Source organism: Pipra filicauda, unplaced genomic scaffold (assembly GCF_003945595.2).
Source record: "Pipra filicauda isolate LSUMZ 115617 unplaced genomic scaffold, ASM394559v2 scaffold48_size3843733_pilon, whole genome shotgun sequence".
Classification (NCBI taxonomy): domain Eukaryota; kingdom Metazoa; phylum Chordata; class Aves; order Passeriformes; family Pipridae; genus Pipra; species Pipra filicauda.
Window position 1 is genome coordinate 1,435,678 of NW_024104631.1, and position 13,442 is coordinate 1,449,119.

At 39.6% G+C, this 13,442-nt stretch overlaps 1 protein-coding gene across 1 annotated transcript in view; it reads left to right on the forward strand.

Annotated features, from left to right (window-relative positions):
- The window catches only part of GMDS (GDP-mannose 4,6-dehydratase), a 418,605-nt gene that overhangs the window by 403,010 nt on the left and 2,153 nt on the right, over positions 1 to 13,442 (forward strand). The window lies entirely within an intron of this gene.

Sequence of the window (13,442 nt, forward strand, 5' to 3'; positions counted from 1 at the left end):
CCTGTTCTGCCATATACTACGTGCTAGTGCATTGTGAAGCTCATTTAGAAGAGGTAGTATTATTTTGGTTTGTTTTTTTCTCATTGCTAAAGCTTTTGGCTGTTTCATGCTTCAGTTGTGTGCTACTGAAGTGAGATGATGTGGGTAGCATTGCTGAACAGGTAGTAATACAGCATCAGAATGTAAAGTCCTTTTATACTTTTCTTATAGCAAGTGGAGATTTAATTATTATTTTGTGGATACCTTGGCAAAAGTTTAGAAAGTGTTGAGCAGCTTTTGTGATAAGTTTGAATGCTTTTGTATTTCCTTTTTTTTTTTTTTTAATGCATGGGGTGATGCACTTCTAAAAAGTTCTGATGAAGTCTGATGCCCTTTGGAGTAAAGATGAAATCACAGGAAAAAGGAAGAATTCTCCTGTAGGCTGCAGTATCAATGCACTGCAAGGTCCTTTCTTGCAACTGGTACAGTAAACCCTTACCTGAATGACAGGGAAGTGAAATAAATAGCTGTTGTTATGTTTTGCCAACCTCTGCAGTCCTGTAATTAATACTGTATTATCCTTTTTTGTTTTGTTTTGTTTTCATGAAGCAGAAAGTTCTGGTGTCCTGTGGTTACACACATCTTAGCCTTTTGACATGTTAATATTTTGCTCTGACCTCTTACATTTAGAAAAAAATCTCTGTAAAGATGAAAATTAGGTCTTTAGAGAACAAAAGACAACCCAATAAACTCATGAGTTCTGTTACTCTCAAGTCGATCATAGGAGCCTGGAGAGGAAAAGTTGAGCAAGCAATGATAATTTTTTAGTATCGCTGGAATGAGTATTTGATTTTTGTGTGAACGAAGCTATAAAAGTAAATCTAGGGCAGAAATAGAAGTGAAAGTTTAGACAAATAAGAAATGCATGTTAAATAAGTCACCTGCTGCATCAAGGTGCTATATGACCACTTGTCCTTGGAGCAATTTGCTGCTGGTGGGCTGCTCACTACAAATCAATGGTACAGACTCACTCAGGTCAAATTGTGCCAGATGCACTGTGACGTGAATGCTTTGGCTGTTTTATCTGTAGTAAGCTATACATCAGAGAGAAGTGGTGAGACACAGCCTAGGTTCTCTTCTTGCTCCTCCCTCTCATTCCAAGGCATTGGTCAAGTCCCTAAATCATCCTGCCTCCTAGCTTTATAAAATGCGGATGACAGTGCTTTCTTCCCATTGTAATGTCATTACTGTTGCTTAATTATATAAAATCTGTATTTTCCCTCTCTGCTGCTTGATTATATAAAATCTGTATTTTCTCTCTAGTCCTTCATTGTCATTGTAGTGCTGCTGTGAAGCAGTTCTGTTTTGACTAAGTGGTATTACATCTAGTTGAAGTCTTGCTCAGGTTACAAGTGGAATGAAGCTGCCAAGATGTTTATCTAGCTTTCTTCAGCTGCTTTTTCAATTCTCAGTAGATACACATAAGTTCTGTAATTCATGGCCTTATGTGTTCATATGTATTGCCATTACAATGGAATACATCAAAGAAAGTAAACCAAGCCATAAGGTTTCATTGGTGACCCACAATGGAAAAGAGATGCGATCTGTCAGTGAGTTCTAACTGTATATTCCATGAGGTGATATTTGACTTTGATAAATTTTCAGAGAAGGGGCTGCCATTTCTGTGTTTGTGCAATGTACAATGGGACCTTTACCTGGCATCTCTGCCCTGCCGAAACATGAATGAAAAATAGGATTACTTGTCTGAGGAACAGCTCTGTCTTTCATATTGAAACTTGGCAATAAATGGTTCCCGTGTGAGTGGTCTCAAGAGACACTTTCCTCGTAAAGGAATGAAGTGATTGATTAGGCATCTCACATTTTAAACATTATACAGGTGAAAGCATTGAAATATTCTGAGTCCATACCTACTGCTGTGTATGCCTGAATAGTTTGCTTGCTTTTCAATTGTGGAACTAAAGAAGTTTTGGTAAGTAGGGCAGGACCACGAGAAAATGCTAACCGTTTTCCTTCTGTAACACTTTTTCATATTTGACTGCTGCAGGGTGAAAAATAATAAAGATTTTTTTTTTTGGTAACAGATCCAAAATTCCTTTCTTGTTTAATTGAAAGTGTTTAAGAGAAGAAGGTCATTGAGAGGACAGATTTCAGGAAGTGGTATTTGCATTTGGTGATGCTTTGGAAAGAAACAGAGCATACTATCCACGCTTTTAAAGTATATATGGTGAATGCACTGCCAAATCTATGGAATTTTATAGGGAGCTACTGTGAATAGTAATAGCAGTCAATGAATCTGCTTTTTACCTGTACTGTGAAACTGGCACTGTGAGCTTTAGGAGATCTTATTGCTTTTTTGAAACTTATTTCAACATAGTTTCAAAACTGTCAGCAAATCTCTGCTGTGTTATCAGTAATATGAATTGTCTCCCAGACTCCTGCAATATTCTACACAAAATTCTGAGTGAAGAGGAAGCTGGCACTGGTATGCAATGGACTACCACTAGAAAAGAAAAAGGAACAAATCTATGAGGCTACATAGAGAATACCTCTATGTATTCAGAAAAAATATTCAAGCGAAAAGAATACTATAGTAGAAATCTCAGTACAAGATGACATATTTTAAGGATGAAGGAGAGATGGGAAAGTAAGGCCAGATTTAAGATGATGTTTGTGAGCAGGACATTGATTCTCAAAAGATAAATGGGACAAGCTTGAATGAAAGAGAAAGACTGGGAGACACATCAAATTAGGAAAGAAAAATGTCTTAAAACAAAAAAAAGATACATGGGATTTTACAGGAAAATAAATTTGCCAAAACATGGGAAAGATTTATACAACAAAGAAAATGAGAAAAATTCAATACCAAGAGAAGGGTGGAAGAAAACAAAATACTGATCTTTAAAAGACAATAAAATAGTTGTATTCATTTTTTTGATTTCTTGGAATATTTTGTGGTGGGTTTTGTGGTCTGCTCTGAGAGAAAGTGAAAGATGTAACAGGAAAAACTATGATTTTTTTTTTTCCCCAGACTTGCCTGTGCAGGAAATGTAATAGGAAGTTATTTTTATTAACCAAGATCACAGAACATGCAACAACAAACTACCAAGAATGGTGTGGAAAATCCGGTTATTTTTCTAGTCAGACCAGAAGAACCTGTGGCCATTGACCAGCAGGAGCCTACGGGTCAGATTATTAAGCAGTGAACTGGATGGCTACTGAAATCTGTGTGTCTTTAAATACACACCAACAAACTTAAATTACAGCAGAAAGAAGTCTTGAACACCATGTAGCTGATTTGTAACCATTCATGAATTGCTTTGTGGTCTGTTTAGTCTACCTAATCAACACAAACAGAAGACTTGTTTGATCTCATTTGCAAATGTGAAGCCAATTGATTTTACGGCAATATACTTCTTGCTCAGCAGTATTTTTCCATCAAGACAGTCAGGTTACACTGGTCACCAAAAACTGATGAGCCAGAACAGTGAGAGCTTTGGACAGACAGACAGGGGTTTTGGCAGAGTGTTTTGGGAGTTTGTCAGGAGGAATGCGTAGCCATGATGCTGAGTGTGCTGGGAGGACTTCATCCTTTCAAAAGCTAGGACAAGCTGTGGCAATACTCAGCCCACATCCCTAGCACACTTGTAAGGGACCATGAGATGAGGAAGTGGGGAGCACAATGCCTTTATTTGCAGCAATCAAGCATGTGTTTCATCTGGAAAGGACATATGCGGCTGTCTACCTTGTCTGGACTTACCAGTGAACAGTGTTTTATCTTAGCAGGATTGGTTGAACACACATGCAGAGTAGAAACATGTTTGTTTATGGGCAGGAAATGCATAAGCTTTTTAATGGATAAAGTGTGAGTTTGAAGCATTAAATATGACCTGCTTTGTTGTATGCCAGTACCTGCAAAGGGTTATTCTTTGTAGTGTCCTACTTGGATTCAAACACTAAAGCTTTCATCAAAGCAAATCTGATTATTTTGCACATGGTTTTCCTGAAAGGATGTTATGATTTTCTAGATGTTTGGTGGCTGGTGATAAATTAGGCTTTTATGATGTCATGTGAAAGGCCACTGCTTGGACTTCCTTCTCTATCAAGCATGCTGGAGAATACATTTGGGACATATTCAGCATCAGAAATTATCCTACCTTGTTTTATTTTAACCCTTTTGTGGACTCTTGCTTGTTCTGTAACTGTATTCAGTCAAAGATAGCTTCACTTTTGCAGACAGAAGGCACAGGGTATCACATCCTGAGTCCTCTCCATATGGGGACTTGGAATTTTTTTTTCCCTCAGTTCTTGAGCTCCCTTTAAACCTCTCACAGCTTAAATTCTCTCCAGATATTTTGCCTTGAAAAGGGTTTTCAAATCAGATGGGGGTTTTATTGAGAAATTGGAATGCAGTGACGTTCCAGATGCGTTCCATAAATTAGGTTGGGTTTATGACCGTTTAAAGGGAGGCTGCTTCTAAAAAAAAAGGCAGCAGTAAAAACAGTATGTAACTTTGTCCAGAGAAGTGGCAGCTCCCCTCTTCATCCTTCGTACTGCAAGAGGGAGTATTTTACAACTGCTTTTCAAACAATGAGAAATGACCAAACATCCTCTATGCTAACTCTTATGTACTAGTTAATCCATAGCGGGAAGGAAGACGGAAGAGAGAAATATCCATCTCCTCTCTGTCCTTTTCCCCCCAGTCTTACACATGCTTCAGAGGGACAGAGGTTCATGTATCAATATAGCAAGTAAAGAAAGGAGTATCATCTCTCCTGACCAATCTCAGTCACAGCCAAGCCTTCAGAGTGGTGAAGTGAGCACTGAGCACAAGGCAAAGACAGCAAATGCTGTTACAGGTGGGTTAGAACTTTTCAATGACATGCTCTTTAGATGAAAAATTACATTTTGAGTAAATTAATATTTTTATTAAGTCAAATATAACAGCAGACCCTTCAAAAAAAAAATTAATGTCGTTTTGGTATTAGCAAATGCCATGATTTTTTCAGAAATCTGAATATCCATGGGCTAGCAAAATCACCACAAACAATGCATCCTGTACAAGAAAAAGAATTCATTCTAATGAAGTAGTAATATCCTGCATTCATAGATCTACATTCATTAAATTGCTGCTTAATGCTCTAAAAGTACATAGATAAATATCTATAGAATACAAGAACACTGTCCTTTGATCACTGTTTTGTTGGTTATCACTTGGTATTTGACTAGCAATGATAACAGAATCTGTTTACATTTCCAATATATTGTCATAAATGAAGTACTTTTTAGTGGAAGAAGAGAAGAAACTAAGTAGGCTTGCATCATGGATTGCTGGGGTTATCAGTTTTCCTACTCATCTTGGTACGTCAGCCAGTGAAGACAGCTAACCCTAGGGTCCATATTCCATTTCCAATGAGAAATACATTTGTTACTGAACAATAAACCCAGCTGAAATCAAACAGCTTCACAAAGTGATTTTCTGATCTTTGCAGAAAATGTGAAGAGTGATAAGAAAACTAATCAGAGTGGATTAAAAAAAAGGGTGAGAATTACATGTAATAATTTTTAAAAGTGCCATGCCCTTGCCTAAATAATACATAATGTGTGCAGCAATAAACCCATGTCTGATGAGGATATTATTATCTTACTTTCACCCACAAAATAGTTGCCAGAGTGGTGAATAGGTGAAGCAAGAAGAAAACACTGAACAGTGAACAAAAGCAGGACTTGAAGATACCAGTGAAAAGAGAAGAAACCTGTTTTTTTCCTGTACTATGGCTGATCTCCACCTATATGAAAGAGATTAATCTCTGATAGAGTCTTGGTTTTTAGTGATGCGAATGTGACACATTTGGCCAGGGAGTCTGCAGAAACATGCTCATGTACAACCTCCCCAAAACCTCTGCTGTAAAAGGAAAATTCACAAATGCTTCTAACCCATGTTGTGCAAAATCTGTGTTATTCAAACACCTCTTTATGCCCAGGTTAGCGTGAAGCACGCAAGGGTCAGCTCACACATCAGCAGCCAGGGTACAGGGCAGTGGCAGTCAATGGAAGTGATACCACCTGTAACCAGCATTTGCAAAGAGCAATTCTATTTTGTTAAAAGACTTGGTAAAGTTCAGCTTGGTTCATAATAACACAGAGTATATAATTAATTGCTTGCATTTGAGCAAACATGCTAAAGATTTTTAGCTGTGATGTGTGTGTTCAGATGACTTGGTATGCCATATCAGAAAGAGTTTCTGCTGGAGCAACTCCAGAGGAGGGCTGGAAAGATAATCCAAAGGAGCACATCTCCTGTGAAGACAGGCTGAGAGAGTTGTTTAGCTTGGAGAAGAGCAGGCTCTGGGGAGACATTAGAACAACCTTCCAGTACCTAAAGAAGACCCACAAAAGAGATGGAGAGGGACTTTTTACAAGAGCTTGTGGTGATAGGACAAAGGGGAACAGGTTTAAACTGAAAGAGGGCTTAGATCAGATATTAGGAAGAAACTCTTGTCTGTAAGGGTAGTGAGGCACTGGAACAGGTTGTCCAGAGAAGCTGTGGATGCCTCCTCCCTGGAAGTGTTCAAGGCCAGGTTAGACGGAGCTTGAAGCAAGCTGGTCTAATGGAAGGTGTTCCTGCCCATGGCAGAGGGCTTGGAACTAGATGATCTTTAATCTTTCTTCCAACCCAAACCATTCCATGATTCTATGACTGTCTCCAGCTCTGCTACCTGAACTATCGTAATTATGGCCTGTATGTGGCAAACGGAGTGAGTTTGGTCTTCTTCCTTTCCTCCAGAAGTTCCCTGCTTTTTCTGCAGAGGCATTCCTTTGAACTAGAAATAGTCTTTCTGTTCAGACGCCTCTAGCATTTTGCAGAGCCATGAGCTGAGGTTACAACTGCACTTGGATCCAAGCTGGGGAACAACTTCCAGGTCTTCCCAGGAGTGCAAAATTGGGCCTCAGGGCAAACTATGAGGGAGGGAAGCACCCTCCTCACTGCAGCCAGCTGTGGTAATTTTGCTGTGTTTCCCTCTGCTGTGGAGGAAACACTCTTCAGACTGCCTCATGCGTGGCAACCTCAAAAGCAGCCATGGTCCCACTTGCAGCGGGATGCCCTGGTACAGAGCCATGCCAATCCCCATGCAGGATGGCTCCTGATGAGTGAGCTCAGCGCTGGATCCAAAGTGAGTTCAGCACTGGTTTCAGGGATATCAGGCTGTAATTCGGGAGGAATTTTATCTGGCTCGAGGGTCGCCAGTGGCCAAGACGTTTTCTCAGGCTTCGCTTGGCAAATGGACAGACCTGAGTAATGCTTGGCCCTGTGAGGGGCTCTTGGGCCTGCAGCTCGGCTAGTGCTCGCACCAGGGCCAAGGGCTGCACATCTCTACTCCCAGGGACCCGCGGGATGCAGCCTCGCCTTGGTTAATGTGGCATCAAAGCGATTACGGTCCGAGGACAAGCCCCCCGAGGCACCTGGGGCCAGCTCCCCCTGCTCCACCGTTTTATCTGTGGTGTCGTAGGGGCTGCCAGGACCGGCGCTGAGTGAGCCCATTTCCCCAGAGCAGAGCATTGTTCCCGGCCTCCGGCCGCCGCGTGGCCTCGCTGATGGACAATACCAGCCGTCCCCGACTTCCTGAGCAGACCAGACAGCTTGCTGTTTTCTGCGAGTCTCTTATCACCCCCTGTCATTGAAAGAGAGGTCTGGCTTCGGCTTCGGTTTGGGCTGATAGGCAGCAGCGAAGTGGAAAAGGCGCAGGGGAGGGAGGGGAAGAGGAGGAGGAGGAGAGAGAGGAGCTCCATTACTGTTATTATCGCCCTAATGTTTATTGCTGCTTCGAGTTCATTTGCCTTAACCCTTTGGAAGCTGGTCAAATTAAAGATTATCAGGCTGATAAGATAAAACCACTATTCTAACGCCCCTGGTTCCTGGCGAAAAAAAGAAGGATGTGCTCAGGTCTTATTGACCATGAGGTTTGTGTTGATGCCTTATTGTTGGAGTATAGTGGGGTCCCGAGGTAAGACTTTGCCCTAAAAATGCCCAGCATTCGCAGCCTGCCAAAGTCCATCAAATGCACAGGGGCTGAGCACCGTGCAGAATCAGTCCTTTCCTCAAGTCATTCTTTCCCCTCCCCTTCCCCCTCAACATGGTTTTAGTAAAGGTTAAACTTTCTGAATAGGGAGGGGATTTGCATAGGAAAACATGTTGGGGAAAAAAAAAAATTATGGCTCTTATTTTCAATGGCATTTAGTTATATGCGAGTTTCAGCCTATTGGTTGCTTTTGCCTTTTCCTGTGGTTCTTTGCGAACAATACTGTCTTTCTGCAAAAGACTGCTGACCCAAGAGTGGAAAGCAGTCTGTTCATGCTGCATTAAAACAAATTTAGATCAGGAACCAAATTCACTGGCATTCTTCTATTCCCTTGGTATCCTAACTGCTCCACAACTTTGCTTTTCTAAGAATAGTGGAAAGAAAAAATGAAAACTGAGGGACAACACATTTTGGCTCATCTTAAATTCCTGAAGATGTTTACTGCGTTCCTTGTTAGGCTTGGGCTTTGCTCTTGGATATGTTTGATTTTCAGTTTGCTCATATTTACTGTGGAGATAGGAATCACTTTATAATTACACTGGGGTTTTCGTTGTTACTATAGATATTATAACAAACACTACCCTTTGCAAAGAAGTCAAACCAGTGCTCTCTCTGCCTCATGGATCTCCAGAAGTACTCGTAGAGCAGCACACAGGAGACACAGTGCTTATTATTGTGACCCCTTCTGGGGTTTGATCCAAGCTTAGCTGAACTATGCATTGAATTTTGCACCAGCAAGGTGCATGTTTACAGGCTATACAGCTCTGCTTCATGAAATCTTACTGTTTTACTTAATAGAGTGCACAGGGAATAGCTTGGAAGAAGTCACAGTAACTGTTCTCCAGCACTGCATCTGGGTTAAAACATGATGTCCCTGGGCCTGGTGGCAAATGTGATAGAACACTAGGGAATGGGGGTAAGGTTGATGGTGAAAGGACTGCCTAGTAAGCAATGCATGCAGCCACCAGAGTATGTGCAACACTTGGACAACAAGTGTTCTCCAAGCAATAAGCTGCAGCAGATGCCCATATATACTGTGACATTACTACTGATGTTACTACTGAGATATGCTACTTGAACCCTCATAAAAAATGCTATGAAAAATGCTCCAAAAAGGGCACAAAAGGGGACACTGTTTCATAAGACAAACTTTGATACATACATAACCGCGATAAAACTTTTTAACAGGGCCTGTTGTGATAGGACAAAAGGTAATAGGGCAATAGTTTTAAACTAAAAAAAAGTAGATTTAGACAACATATAAGAAAGAAACTTTTTATGATGAGCATGGTGAAACCCTGAAAGAGATTGCAGAGAGAGGTAGAAGATGCCCCATCCCTGGAAACACTTGAGGTCAGGTTGGATGGGGATCTGAGCAACTGATCTAGTTGAAGATGTTCCTGCTCAGTGCAAGAGGGTTGGACTGAGCATTAGATGAGCGTAAAGTTTAAAGGTCCCTTCCAACCCAAACCATTCTATAATTCAATGATAATGATGAAAATGCAAAACTGCAAGCTATCACTGTCTAATTTATTGATTTTTTCTTTTAATGGGACGAGTTAAACCTGAAAGGTGACGGTTTTAAGAAGGAAGTAAGGAAACTAAAACACAAGTGGGGCTTACAGGAAATTATGGTCCCTAGACTCTTAAAATCCTTTCTGACAAAACTTCTTGAGCAAAAAAGTGCAAGACTAAACATGCAAGCCAGAGCCTCCACCAAGCTGGGTCTGTGCTCTTTGCTTATGGGAGCTCTGATGTAAAAAATCACCTTCCAGGCGGTTGTGCTGATTGTAAATGTAACCCTGGCTGCTTTTCAGATGCAGTAAAACTGTTATGTGCTTAGATCAAGTTTGTTTATTTTTAAAGGTAAAGCCTTGTCTCTGCTAAAGCAAGTGGAACTGGGCACAGTTCCATTGCAGGTGTTTTACTGAGGACTTGATCTCAGTTTTATTCTAGCGGAAGAGAAAGCAAAAGCTGGCACTGGGTGCTGGCTTCAGTGAAGGCACAGTCGAGAGGGAATCAGCTGAGCTGTAGTAATAAAGGACGCCTTGGCCTTCTTTCAGGCCATACTATTTCCTTTTTCTCACATTGTCTTGAGGTTTTAAATTTTCAGTCAAAGTTAATTGAATGAGACAGTGATACATTGCACAGTGAAACCAGATCAATCACTGCACGAGACATAATAGGAGTTGCAATGACACTCAGAACAAGAGCTTGGGAAATGTGATATTTACATTAAAATATTTTACATTTTTGTCTCATGATTTTAAAATGCTTTACCACATTGTGTAACAAATTTCTCTCTGCTTATCTGTATGTATTTTTGTGTGTGCATTTGGACAATAAAATTGAATAATCATAAAAGCAAATTTAGTAATAATGGGGTATTTTCTACATAGTTACACAACCTCACTTACAGAAAATGTAAAATGGAAAAATTTGCACAGTATAAACTCGTTCTGTTCACTGAGAAACAGTCATATGACAGTGAGCTACACAGAAAGACATAGGAGAATTTACTCTCAGGTGGCAACAGAGAATTTGACTGCTGTCTTCCATCTTCCTTCCCTTTAAATATTTACGTGGATGTTGTTTCTGACTCTTAGCTTGCAGGTAAAACTTGTCATTACTATTCACGTATGTTAACTATTTGCATGGAAAATAAGGGCTTGTTCCTCACAAAATGGATAACTAAAAGCAAAGAATGTTACATTCATGATCTGAGTACTGTAAAAACAACAGAAAGCCTTAACCAGTGTTTTCAGGTTGCAGATTCAGCTCAGTATCTAAATCCTCAGAGTTTTCATGGAGTCAAAGGGTTGGGTTTTCCTGTCAGTATGTAAAGCACAATGCCACAGAACAAGTTATCCTGCAGGAATACAAAACATGAAGTGGTGTCATTTCATCAGGTGCTTTTCCATCAGGAACAGGGAGATGGGGTAGTTTATATTCAGCAGCAGCTGTTTTTCAAGAACCACCCCCCATCCCACCAAATCAGCCCCTTCCTCCCCCCAAAAATCCAGATTTTCCCCTGTGGAACTTCACCTCTTCTTTCTTTGCTTTCTGATTTGGTTGCACCTCCAGAAAGTGATGCCCTGGCATTGAAAAATCAATACACTTTAATGATCAACATACTGAAGGTTTTTTTGAGCGGTGTCTTTTTTGTGGATTTTTTCCTTTTGGGAACCTGACAGATGCATCTCTGGTTTCAGTGAAAGACTTAAATAATATAAACAAGTAGTCATTCCGTTCCAAGAGAAGCTTTTTTAATATTCTTATTTTATTGTAATTACCTTATTGTTTTCATATTATGAGCTACTTGTAGAAAAATACAGGAAACATGACTGCAATACAATCCTTTAATCAGGAATAGCTTTGTTCCAGTCGTCACTTCCATTCCGTGTTGAAATTTTGGCTAATAAGAATACAATCAAACCTCGAATTTAGGTGTAATATAGTGTTAATAGTATGGTTTAATTTGATCTCTGTACCTAGTAACTTCTGTAAGTGAACCTATTTAAAAGTGCCTGGGAGATATTTTATGCTATTTTCAAGTAAACAAACAAAGTTTAGCATTTCTCAGAAGTATACAAACTTCTTCAAGAGAGCCATTTTTAATCTTTTAACCCAAGTCAGCTGGGGAATTCATATTATCAAATATATTAAATCTTTCTTTTTCTCTCTCTCTTTTTTTTTCCACAGATTATGCCCTAATACCCTTAATGCATCACTGTTAAAGCATCTGAAAGTTTAAGGGGAAAATGTATTTTTTATACCTACATGGATTCAATACACTAGTTGCTAGTTGTTTGTGTGATCTCTGTGTATAAGCCAGCACTGCAAATAACTTTTACAGATTTGCAACCTCCCCCCACCCTTATTTTGACCTATTGAGCAGATAAGTGTTTATGTTTTTGAATGAAGGGCTGGAATTAGGTAAAGCATTTTTTTAGATAAACTGTTTTAACAAAAAGCGTTTGTCCAAGAAAGTTAAAAGACTGCTCCCAAGCTGTTCAAAAGCAGAATGCAGCTACATATAGCAGGCCATGACAATTCATTCTATGCTTCACAGTCCAATTTTTTTTTTTAAATAGGAAGCCAGTATCCTAGATAAGGCTCAATTGCAAAGAATGTATTCAATATGAAAATTGTGGGTGTAAAAGTTTTACTTACATAACATTCATAAAAATTAAAATCTAAGTTTTACAATATGGCTTTTATTACTTAAAACTAGGTGGTATTAAAACACTTCACTTCTAGCTAATGGCTTGAATTAGGACCGAATAAAAAAGCAATTGTTTTTATACTGAAATTAGTATTTTAAGAAGGATTTCCTTGTTTCCAGACACATATATGTATACACACGTATGTAAATTAAACTGAACTCCAGATAAAAGGCATACCTCCATGAGCACATTAGAGTCTGATCCAAATTTTATCAAAGTTAGTAGGCGTCTTTCCCATTTCAAACCAGATTTTGTAATCCATATTCACACGACCCTCCAGGGGATCCCTCAAAAGTTGATGCGGTTTTGCATGACTTGGCCTCAAATGTCTGCTGCAGTTTCAAAAAGCCCATTATAGGGCTGCAGTAGGAAATCATTTAGTCTAATTTAAGGAAATCATGGCATTTTTTATTTTCATATCATTTTCTTCTGATCCATCTGTTTACTCTTTTCTAAGGGTGAGCTGAAATGTTTTTTAGCCTGAAGACTGAACTAGTAAAAATGCTGCCTGGAATAAGTCTGGGCAGACGTGTTTGTTCCACATCCCCTTCTTCAGTGCAGTATTTCCTTTGGTGGATTTCCTCTGCTCCTGGAAGCAAGCTGTCTAGCTTTTTGGAGCAAAATTATGAAGAAGAATTTCCTACATTTTACTGCACAGGATGAGGTGATTTTGGAACTTAACATGACCTGAACCACATATGCACAAAAGAGAGCATCTGAAAAATGTAACGTGCAGCAGTACAAGTTAAAAAATCTAGTCAGGAAATGCTCCTTAGCTCCACTGCTGGTCAGAGGGTAGAAAAGGGAGGAGAAAGGCAGACCATGCATTTTTCTGGAAAGCTTGCTGTGTTACCACCATGAAGTCAAATGCAAGAGGAGAATTCAGCTTTAGCCTTGTTGTTCTCTAACAAAGCTGGGTCTGTCTGGTTTTCCTTAAACCTAGACAGATATGATTTTAGTATTTATTGCTACAGAAAAACACAGCTTGTGAGGAAAAAGAATATATTTTATTAAATGAACACATACAGTTGGAAAAAGCTAACTGTTTAAACACATTATTTGAAATTTAAAGAAAGATGAAGTCAGTTTTTGCATTCAATTAGAAATGCAGTCAAAGGAGCTTTTGCCTTTGCTTAAT